This window comes from Benincasa hispida, chromosome 7, assembly GCF_027475165.1.
Source record: "Benincasa hispida cultivar pf3 chromosome 7, pf3_genome.v1.1, whole genome shotgun sequence".
In the NCBI taxonomy this organism is placed as follows: domain Eukaryota; kingdom Viridiplantae; phylum Streptophyta; class Magnoliopsida; order Cucurbitales; family Cucurbitaceae; genus Benincasa; species Benincasa hispida.
The window spans coordinates 5,156,778-5,166,808 of record NC_143484.1 but is presented as its reverse complement, the minus strand read 5'-3'; the positions used below and the strand labels follow the sequence as shown (position 1 = coordinate 5,166,808).

General features: G+C 31.9%; 1 pseudogene; it reads right to left on the bottom strand.

Moving 5' to 3' along the window:
* Positions 1 to 996: 996 nt before the first annotated feature.
* Positions 997 to 9,722, bottom strand: LOC150034856 (uncharacterized; annotated as a pseudogene).
* Positions 9,723 to 10,031: the final 309 nt, after the last annotated feature.

Below are 10,031 nucleotides of genomic sequence, written 5' to 3'. Positions count from 1 at the left end.
CTATATATTATACATCACAAGCATTCTTACAAAGTTGTTTACAAACTACAGGACACAAGACTTTAGGGCATAAACCTCAACAGTAGTAAGATTCTTTTCTATGTGCCACGTGCACAATCCATGAAATGTCGTGAGAAAAAATGCACGAATAACATTGCTGATAGATATCATTCGATCACAAACACCAGATTATCGGGTTCTCCAACTGCATTTCAAGTTCGACATAAACCATTTTCATGATCGATCTGTTTCATTGTCCACTATTGCATATGCTAGTGGTTACAATTGATTGTTCTTGTCTATAGAAACTGTAACCAACATGGTCCCTTGTACTTTCCTTTCAAGTGCAACTCATCAACAATTATCACAGGTCGATAGCTTGCGGAACCTCTAATACAAGACTCTAATGCCATAAACATATACTTGAAATGCACATCTTCTTCAAGTTCGATCTCAAACATTTTACCCAGATTCTCTATTTTTAACGCTTGCCCATAAGCATGTAGTATGGAGTATGAGTATTCTAGAGTACCTCTAGTGAGATCATATGCGGCTTTCCTTGCACGCCACGCTTTATCATAACTTATGTTCATGCCATAATCTCTCCTCATATCCTTAACGATATGACAAGGTTTATAAATATGTCCCATGGCTGTAAACTTATCTTTAATCAACTGAACAAAAACCATAGCAGTTGCTTGTCTATGGTCGTGATTTAGAATTTTGATGGAATATGTGTGCAAACTATAGTACTTTGTGATCTTGAATATATCAGACCCTTCCATTTTCACTACATGAAGGCTCCACTTACAAGTCTCCCCAGTACATTTGACAATGAACAAAGATTTGGTTGACTTTCTGGTCCTAAATTCAAATTTTTTATTGATGGAAAAAATAAATAATCGCATTTTCAAATCCTTTTTACTAAAAAAAAAAATTTGACCAACTTCAACGTCTATCCTAGATGAAGAGGTACCAAGCATAATCAACTCTCCCCTATGACTTGAAGACACAGATGCTGGAACCAATGGTGGCTGCTATAGAACATCGCACATCTCTATGATCACGATCCATTTCATTCAATCCTATTGGTTGCTCATTAACATCCACTGAAGGACCACAACGTTGCTCTGGATGACTACAATCCATATAATCAAGTCTAAATGATCTTTCATTACCAACAACTGAAGTACCGCCCAATTTTGTATCACCATAATTCATTGAATTCAATCCTACTGGATTAGTATGGTCGTTGTCCAGTGATAACGTTGATGGTACAGTGTTAGTAGACAATGGAATATCATTCTCTTTCCAACGAATATGATTCCTAATATTGTCTGTCCACAGTCGTATCAATATAACTCATATTTTCGAACTCCATTCTAATATTTTTGTCTTGATTCGATTTTAGCATTACAGATGATTGAAGTCTACTAAGCTCTTCTCGAAAAAGAAGGAAGCAAACATCATCATCATTTCTTATGTATTGTGGAGGGGCTTCATATTCAAGCTTATATTTAACTCTCATTATAAGATCAAACTCTGAAGAACTGATATTTGTAACCTTATAAATGTGAGATTTAAGTTCTTCATACTTCAATGTAATAGGCACAATGATTCTTTTCAACTCTCCCCCAATATACAGACTTTCATTATCATCCCAATCACCTCCATATCGAATAAGTATACACTTTTCTGTCATCCTACAAAGCAAGAGAACATTTGTCATTAAGTTGTACAAGCAATTGAATTGTACTTTCGCTCTCTCTTAATCTCGCGTTCTCTCTTAATCTCACTCTCTCTTAATCTCGCTCTCTCTCTCTTAATCTCGTTCTCTCTTACTCTTGCTCTCTCTCTTACTCTTGCTCTTGCTCTCGCTCTCTCTCTCCCAATATAAAATTTCGTAATGCTCAATTCCTACCTTTCCAGAAATAACACAACAAAAATAATGAAACAGACTCAAAATAATGAAACACCGTTTTGAAAAACCTATTCCGTTCTGAAAAAGCCTCGTCTTGGAAATCCCCATTCGAAGAAACTCCGTTCAACAAAACACCATCGAAAACCAGAAAAGTAATCACCGTTGAAATGGAGTTTAGAATTTAAAGAAATCACTATTGTATTGTGTTTAGGTATTATTGATTTGAGGTTTCAGTCGTGAAAATTGTCAAATCGTTCGTACACTAACGAGTAATCATATCAAACCAAGGAATTTAAAGTGAGGGCGAGAGTGTTTAAGCAAACGAGAGCGAGACTTATAACGTGAGGCACTTGTGAGGGAAATTTACGTAATTTGGTATGTCGATGATGTCAGCAGATGGTCAATTGACATTATTTTTAAAAAATTGGTCATTTGACATTTTGAGCCCAAAAAATGGGTCATTCGTACAATTTTTTCCGCTAGTTTGGTTGTTTAACTGCTTTGGTTTAATTGGTTCTTTAGGGAAAACAACTTCTTCTTTTTTTTTTTGTTCAACATAGTTAGGGTTGAGTTGGATTGAGTCATAAAAATTATCAGCTTAAAATTTTATCTACCGATATTAAAAGATTTTATTCATTGACCACTGTTGGGACTACAACTACCTCACTCCGGGGCGATCAATTCCAATCAACAACTTGTCGATCATCTCCAACAACTATCTTTGACAACCCACTCGAATAGGTGAAAGTGCTTTTAAAATACAAAGTCAAAACTTTTAGATTATTATAATGTTCAATAATCATGTTTTATAGTAACTTAACATTAATAGAAATACTTTCAGAATTCATCAAACCAAATAAAATGTGTGTATAAAAATATTTTAAGAAAATATATTCAAACACATGAGAAAATAAAAATGGTTTTTTGTAAAACCCTTTTTTAGGCAATCCAAATAGACCCTAATTAATTTTTTTTATTTTTATTTTTTTGTTAAAAGAAGATAAGATGACACGTTAAAAAAGGAACATTAGCATTTTGAAGAAGGGAACATTTCATATTTCATTAGAAAAACCTATATAATACATATAGATATATATATGAGCACATACAAATGCTTCAAACCAACCAAACATAAAATCACAAAAACCCTAACCTACAACTGGTTGATGACCTCTTATTTTTTTTTTTTGCACATTATTCTACTCGTACATTTACATAAATTTGAAAGTATGTTGTAAGTTTGTTAATCTTACGGAAAAAAAAAAGAATATTATATGTCTACAGTGGCGGATCCAAAACTTTACGTGAGGGGCACATGAATATTAAATTAGAAGTTTAGCCCATAAACTTCTAGATTTGTATTTATATAGTTCCTAAACTTTAAAAAAATATCTAATAGATCTCAGAATTTCCAATTTGTGTTTAATAGACTCCTAAAATATCTTTTTTTATATCTATTACGTCTCTTACCTATTTGAAAATGTTATATTAGACATTAGATTTAACTTTGTGCTTAATAGGTTCAATTAGATATCTTTTTAAAATTAATGTATCTATTAACTACAAAATTTAAAGTTCATTTAGATACAATTTTAAAGTCTTATAAAATGGTTAATTTTAAAACTTCTTAATATTTCAAAAATCTAATAGGTATAAAATGGAAGAACTTATAATTTATTAGACATTTTTAAGGGACGAGAATCAAAATTGAAAAATTAGGGATTTACTAGTCTAATTTTCATATCTTAAGGACCAAACTTGTAATTTAACTTTCATTTAAATGTAACTAGTTTTTAATATATTGATATATGATGTTTATAGTAAGTAATACTAATTACAAAATTATTATAAACCTTTACAAAATTATTCACCTAAATATATAAGCAAAAAAAGAGTTATCGATAAGGTTTGGTACCTTGTAGTATATGGATAAAATTTGGTGTCTTATCCTGATGACACTATAGATACGACCCACTTTGTAATTGTTACTGTTGGGTGTTACGCCCTAAAACTTGTAGATAGTAAATGTAATTAATTGACCATCATCAATAAAGAGTTATCAATGTTATTTCAATAAATGTTATTGATTGTGTTGTATTCTATTTTATCTTAATAACCCTAAATCCAATAAATAATATCCAAAGTTGTCTTATGTGTCTTGAACAATATGTGAAGACATATAAGAATCAATGTTCAAGATATAGCCTAAATAGTCTATAGTATATGGATAAAGTTGAGTACCTTATCCTGGTGATACGACCCACTTTGTATTTGATACAAATGCAATGATCCAATGCGCTCGTGTAGATGACATGCAAATGGGAGTATCTTATGCAATGAGTTTGCATAAGACTGGACCGCGAAATATATATCACTAGATGTAAAACCATTGACTAGTTAGATTTCTATTTCAATAGGATGACTTAAGCAACTTAGTCTTAATCCTGAGTATATTATAAATTCCTGTTCATGAAGGATTGTCCTTTTATTTGTATGGGTGAGAGTGACCAGATTTTCGACAGAATAAGTCTGTCATTTTGCGGACAAAACCGAGTGGGAGTTGGGAACATAATAATATAAGATGTAATTCACTCCTTTCTTATTTTATGGCAAGTAGATGAGTGTTCCCTTAAGTGGTATTTGCAGCACTTGAACAAATGGTCTTACCCTCTCACTGGCCCGAGAGGGGTTTCTATTTAATGGTTGGACCAGGTTGTTATTAGAGGAGTATTGATACTTAAGGATACAGAGGTAACCCAAGGGTAAAACGATAATTTTATCCAGTTGGTGTTACGAACACTCGTGAAGGACTAACTTGTTGTTATTAGTTTATATCTGTGGACACAGAAATATATCTACGGTGAAAAGAGTGTAGTTGTGGGTCTTTAGTGGAGTGTACCCATGGTTAACAAATATTGATCAATTTGGTTAATGAGTTTAGCCAATTAATCTCATATAATTGGAGTTTCTGATCTGTATGTCCATAAGGTCCCTTGTTAGCTCACTAAAGGATATTAATAAGGAATGATTTGAATTGTTCAAATCAATTGAGAAAATTGTATATTAATATGTTAATATATAATTAATTATGGACGCGGTCTATAATCAAAATTATGTAAGAGAGATATATTTGAATGAGATTCAAATATTAGATTTATAAGAATTGGATTTCTAAAGAGATGTATACATATAAATATGTGATATTTATATGTTAATTAACTCTATATTAAATATGGTTTAATATAGTTATTTAATTGATTGATTAATGGTTAATGATAGAGAGGTGGAAGAATATAAACATGTGATGTTTATATATATTAATTAACTAACCATATATATTAGAAATAGATTTAATATATGATTATTTAATTAATGTGCTAATTAATTAAATAAGGGCTTATTTAATTAATTAGTATCAAGGGTAAAACTGGAATTACCTAGACAAGGGTAAACCCTTCTCCATATAAATTTATCTTATTTAGCCCATTAGGGTAAGTTTTTTATTTTGTAAAAACCATACCCTAGTTATCGAATTATTGAAGGATCAATATGGCAACCCTAGAGGGAAGGGGTAAATAGGGGTATTAAAACTAATTAAAACTTTTTACTAACAATAATTTAAACAATAAATTTATGCAAATAAATTCAACCCAAAACAACCAAGAAGCTAATAATACTACTTTAAAGCCCTCAAATTGGTACTAATAACAAGATTGATAATAAATATTATAATTTAAGAACTACCTATTAAAATATACAAACTATGAATAATTAACTTCAAGAACAAATATTGCAATTAATTTCACGTAATAAACTATAGTAACACATTAATTGCAAAATTAAAGTAGTATAGGGATAGAGAAAATTAACATCGAAATTTTTTATAATAATTCATTCTAATTTGACAGAGGAAATTAACACAAAATTTTTTTATAGCGGTTTGGTCAAACTCGACCTACAATCACTTTCCCAAGCGCCTTTTGGGATTTTGTATAATGATCTCACTGACTCTTTCTACGGATTAAAGTCCAACCACTACAACGATCCTTTTGTGAGTTCAAGAGCAAACTCAATTCTTACCACGGATTAGGATCAAACCGTTACAACTGCTCTTTTTACGAATCAAGAGCAACCTTTATAAAATGTTTGGAAAAATTAAAGAACACACTTGAGAAACTCTCTAGAGTGGATTTACAAATTTTGAGCTCACAAAAAATCAACAACATACATAAATCTCTCTCAAGAATAAGATGAAAAAGAAGAAAGTTGAAGTTTGGATAGAGCAACAAAGGAGACTTAATGAATTATGGAGGATTGTAAAAAGATGTAAAATTATTGTTTTAATTTTGGATAAGATAGAGAGTTTAAAAAGAGAAGAAAAAAGTGAAAACCAAATTCAATTTTAGCCATTGGATGTTGGTAAAAGAAAATTGAATGGTGGAGATTTGAACTCAATAGCCGTTAAATATATACAAAAAATAATATAATAATATATATCTTTTAAAATCGTTTCTTTTAAAAACCAATAAAAAGCAAATGTCCACCATGTGTCCAAAACTAGCTGTTAGGTACAAACATAAAATAATACTAAATTCAATTTCTTTTTAAAACCAATCCAAAAATCAAACGTCCACCATGTTTCACTCCTCCATTGGTCTAATTAGCACATTCCAAATGGTCCACTTTGACGAGAAAAATTCTGCCACATCATCAACTTGGGATTTTTTTGTTAAGCTTGTTTGGTCATATCTTTTTCATCTGAACTCCGATTTGAGTTATTCAAATTTCATTGGAATCATTGTTCTGAGCTCTATGCAATAATAGACACTTCAATACACTCAAATTATTAATGAATAAAAGCAGATTTGTAATCATCAAAATATTAATCAATCAATTAATTAATTAAAATTAACTAATTTGAGGTTAAGGGCCAAAAAGCGAACAATTATTTCCTCTCTACACTCTCTCTACCATCTCTCTATCTCTTTCTCTTCCAAGGGTTAGAGACCATTCATCCCATTCTTAGAATCCTAGAGAATGACAAGATTATTTGTGACAACCCAAGTTTTTGTGTAATTTAAATTAAGTTATTTTGTAATATTTGAGGAATTAGCTAAACGCAAGTCCAATTCGACTTGGTTTACATGCCCTTCATTATAGATTTTGAGCCTGTGCCCGTTCACCTTAAAGATCTTTTCTGTTTCAAGACTTTTGATTTCCACTACACCATGAGAGAAAACATTAGTAATTTCAAAAAGACCTAACCATTTGGACTTAAGTTTTCCTAGTATCAATTGTAACGTAGAATTGTAAAGCAAAACTTTTTGTCCTATTTTGAAGTCCTTTCTTATCAAACCTTTGTCATGAATGATTTTGGTTTTCTCTTTGTAAATTTTTGAGTTTTCATAAGCATTTCTTCTTAGTTCTTCTAATTGTTGTAGTTCTAAGAGTCTTTATTCTCCAACTTGGGCTAAGTTCAAATTACATTTTTAACGACCCAATAGGCTTTGTGTTCAACCTCTACTGGGAGATGGCATGCTTTTCCATATACAATTCTATACGGGGTTGTACCTATGGGTGTCTTATAAACGGTTCTATAAGCCTAAATTGCATCATTTAATTTTGAACTCCAATCTTTTCTTTTCAAGTTCATAGTCTTTTATAAAATATTTTTCACTTCTCTATTTGAGATTTCTGCTTGGCCATTTGTTTGGGGATGATACGGGGTTGCTACACGGTGGTAAACTTCGTATTTCCTCAACAATGCTTCTATGGTCCTATTACAAAAATGTGTGCCTTGATCGCTTATAATGGCTCTAGGAATTCCAAATCTAGAGAAGATGTTATTTTTAAGAAATTTTGAAACAATAGATGAATCATTCGTTCTAGTGGAGATTGGTTCGACCCACTTGGAAACATAATCAACTGCAAGTAAAATATACAAGTATCCAAACAAAGAAGGAAATGAACCCATAAAATCTAAACCCTAGATGTCAAATATTTCACATACAAGAATGGAATTAAGTGGCATTTCATTTCTTTAGATAAAGATCTAGATTTTTTACACTTATCACATGATTTGCAATACGCATACGAATTAACAAAAAGAGAATCCCAGAATAGTCCTGAATCTAAGATTTTTCTAGCAGTTCTTTTTAGACTAAAATGACCTCTACATGCTTGTTCATGGCAAAAAGACAAAATAGACTCAAATTCTTTATCAGGGACACATCTCCTAATTATTTGGTCATAACAGAATTTCCATAGGTAGGGAGGATCCCATACATAATATTTAGAGTTGATTTTTAGTTTAGAATTTCTAGACTAAGACATGTTAAGAGGAAACTTACCGGTTACAAGGTAGTTTACCATGTTGGCATACCATGGTAGGAAAGAAGATACCTTGAAAAGATGTTCACCTGGGAAGTCTTCTCTAATCGGAACTAATACTTCTTCTTGCACGATTCGGCTTAGATGGTCGGCTACAGAATTCTCAGATCCTTTTCTATCTTTGATGGTTATGTTGAATTCTTGTAAAAGACGGATCCATCTCACAAGTTTGGGCTTGGATTCTTTCTTCATCATTAAGTACCTAAGAGTAGTATGGTCAATGTAATCAATAATTGGAAAACCAAGAATATAAGATCTAAATTTATCTAAAGCAAAAAAAAATAGAAAGAATATCTTTTTTTGTTGTGGAATAGTTGATTCGAGATGAGTTGAGAGTCCTTTATGCAAAACAAATGACATGGGATTTCTTGTCAACTCTTTGTCCTAGTACCGCTCCCACTGCTAGGTTGCTAGCATCGCACATGATATCAAATGGTAAGTTTCATCGGGGTGGTTAAAGGATTGGAGTTGATGTCAGCTTCTCCTAAAGTGTGTCAAAAGCTTCCTTGCATTCTTTGTTGAAATTGAAAGTGGAATCTTTTTTAAGAAGGCTAGATAGAGGGAGTGAAATTTTGGAAAAGTCTTTAATGAACCTCCTATAAAATCTTGCACTACCAAAAAAAGAGCAGACTTCCCTAACATTTTCAGGATAGGGATGGTTAGCTATGACATTTATCTTAGCCTTATTAACTTCTATGCCTTTAGATGATACAAGGTGTCCTAACACTATTCCATGAGAAACCATAAAATGACATTTCTCATAATTCAAAACTAAATTTGTTTCTATGCCTCTTTTAAGAATAAGGCTCAAATTGTGCATACAATCTTCAAAAGAACTACCATATACAGTGAAGTTGTCCATGAAAATTTCTATGCATTTTTTAACATAATCAGAGAATATGTTCATCATACATCTTTGAAACGTACCTGGGGCATTACATGGCCCAAATGACATTCTTCTAAATGCATAGGTACTATATGTGCAAGTAAATGTAGTCTTTTCATGGTCCTCCTGTGCTATAAGTATTTGATAGAATCTAGAAAAATCATCAAGAAAACAAAAATATGACTTCCCGTCTAACCGTTCAACCATTTGATCAGTAAAAGGAATAGGAAAGTGATCCTTTTTTGTTACCTCGTTTAGTTTTCTGAAATCTATGCACATTCTCCAACCATTTTGCACTCTCATGGAAATCATCTCACATTTTTCATTCTTCACAATAGTCATGCCGGTCTTCTTCGGTACCACATTTATGGGGCTTACCCATTGGCTATCTGGAATTGGGTAGATTATACTGGCTTCAAGAAGTTTGAGGATTTCTTTGTGCACTATCTCCTTCGTGGTTGGATTTAACCTTCTTTGAGGTTGAACGGTTGCCTTGGCTCCATCCTCTAGAACTATTCTATGCATGCAAAGGGATGGGTTATCCCTTTGATATCATCCAGAGTCCAACCAATTGTTTTTTTTTTTTTTTTTTTTTTTTTTTTTTTTTTTTGTAGATCTTCAAGGTTTCCACCAATATGCATTCTTAAGAAGATGTGAGTTCTCTAGATATGATGACTGGAAAGGCTTTTTCATCTCCAAGAAAGACATATTTGAGGTGTGAAGGGAGAGCCTTAAGCTAGATCGCTTGTACATGAGATTCAACAACATCATTATCAGAAGATTTATCATTCAAATCCAATTCATTAGAAGTAAACAAAGAATCAATTTAAGAGT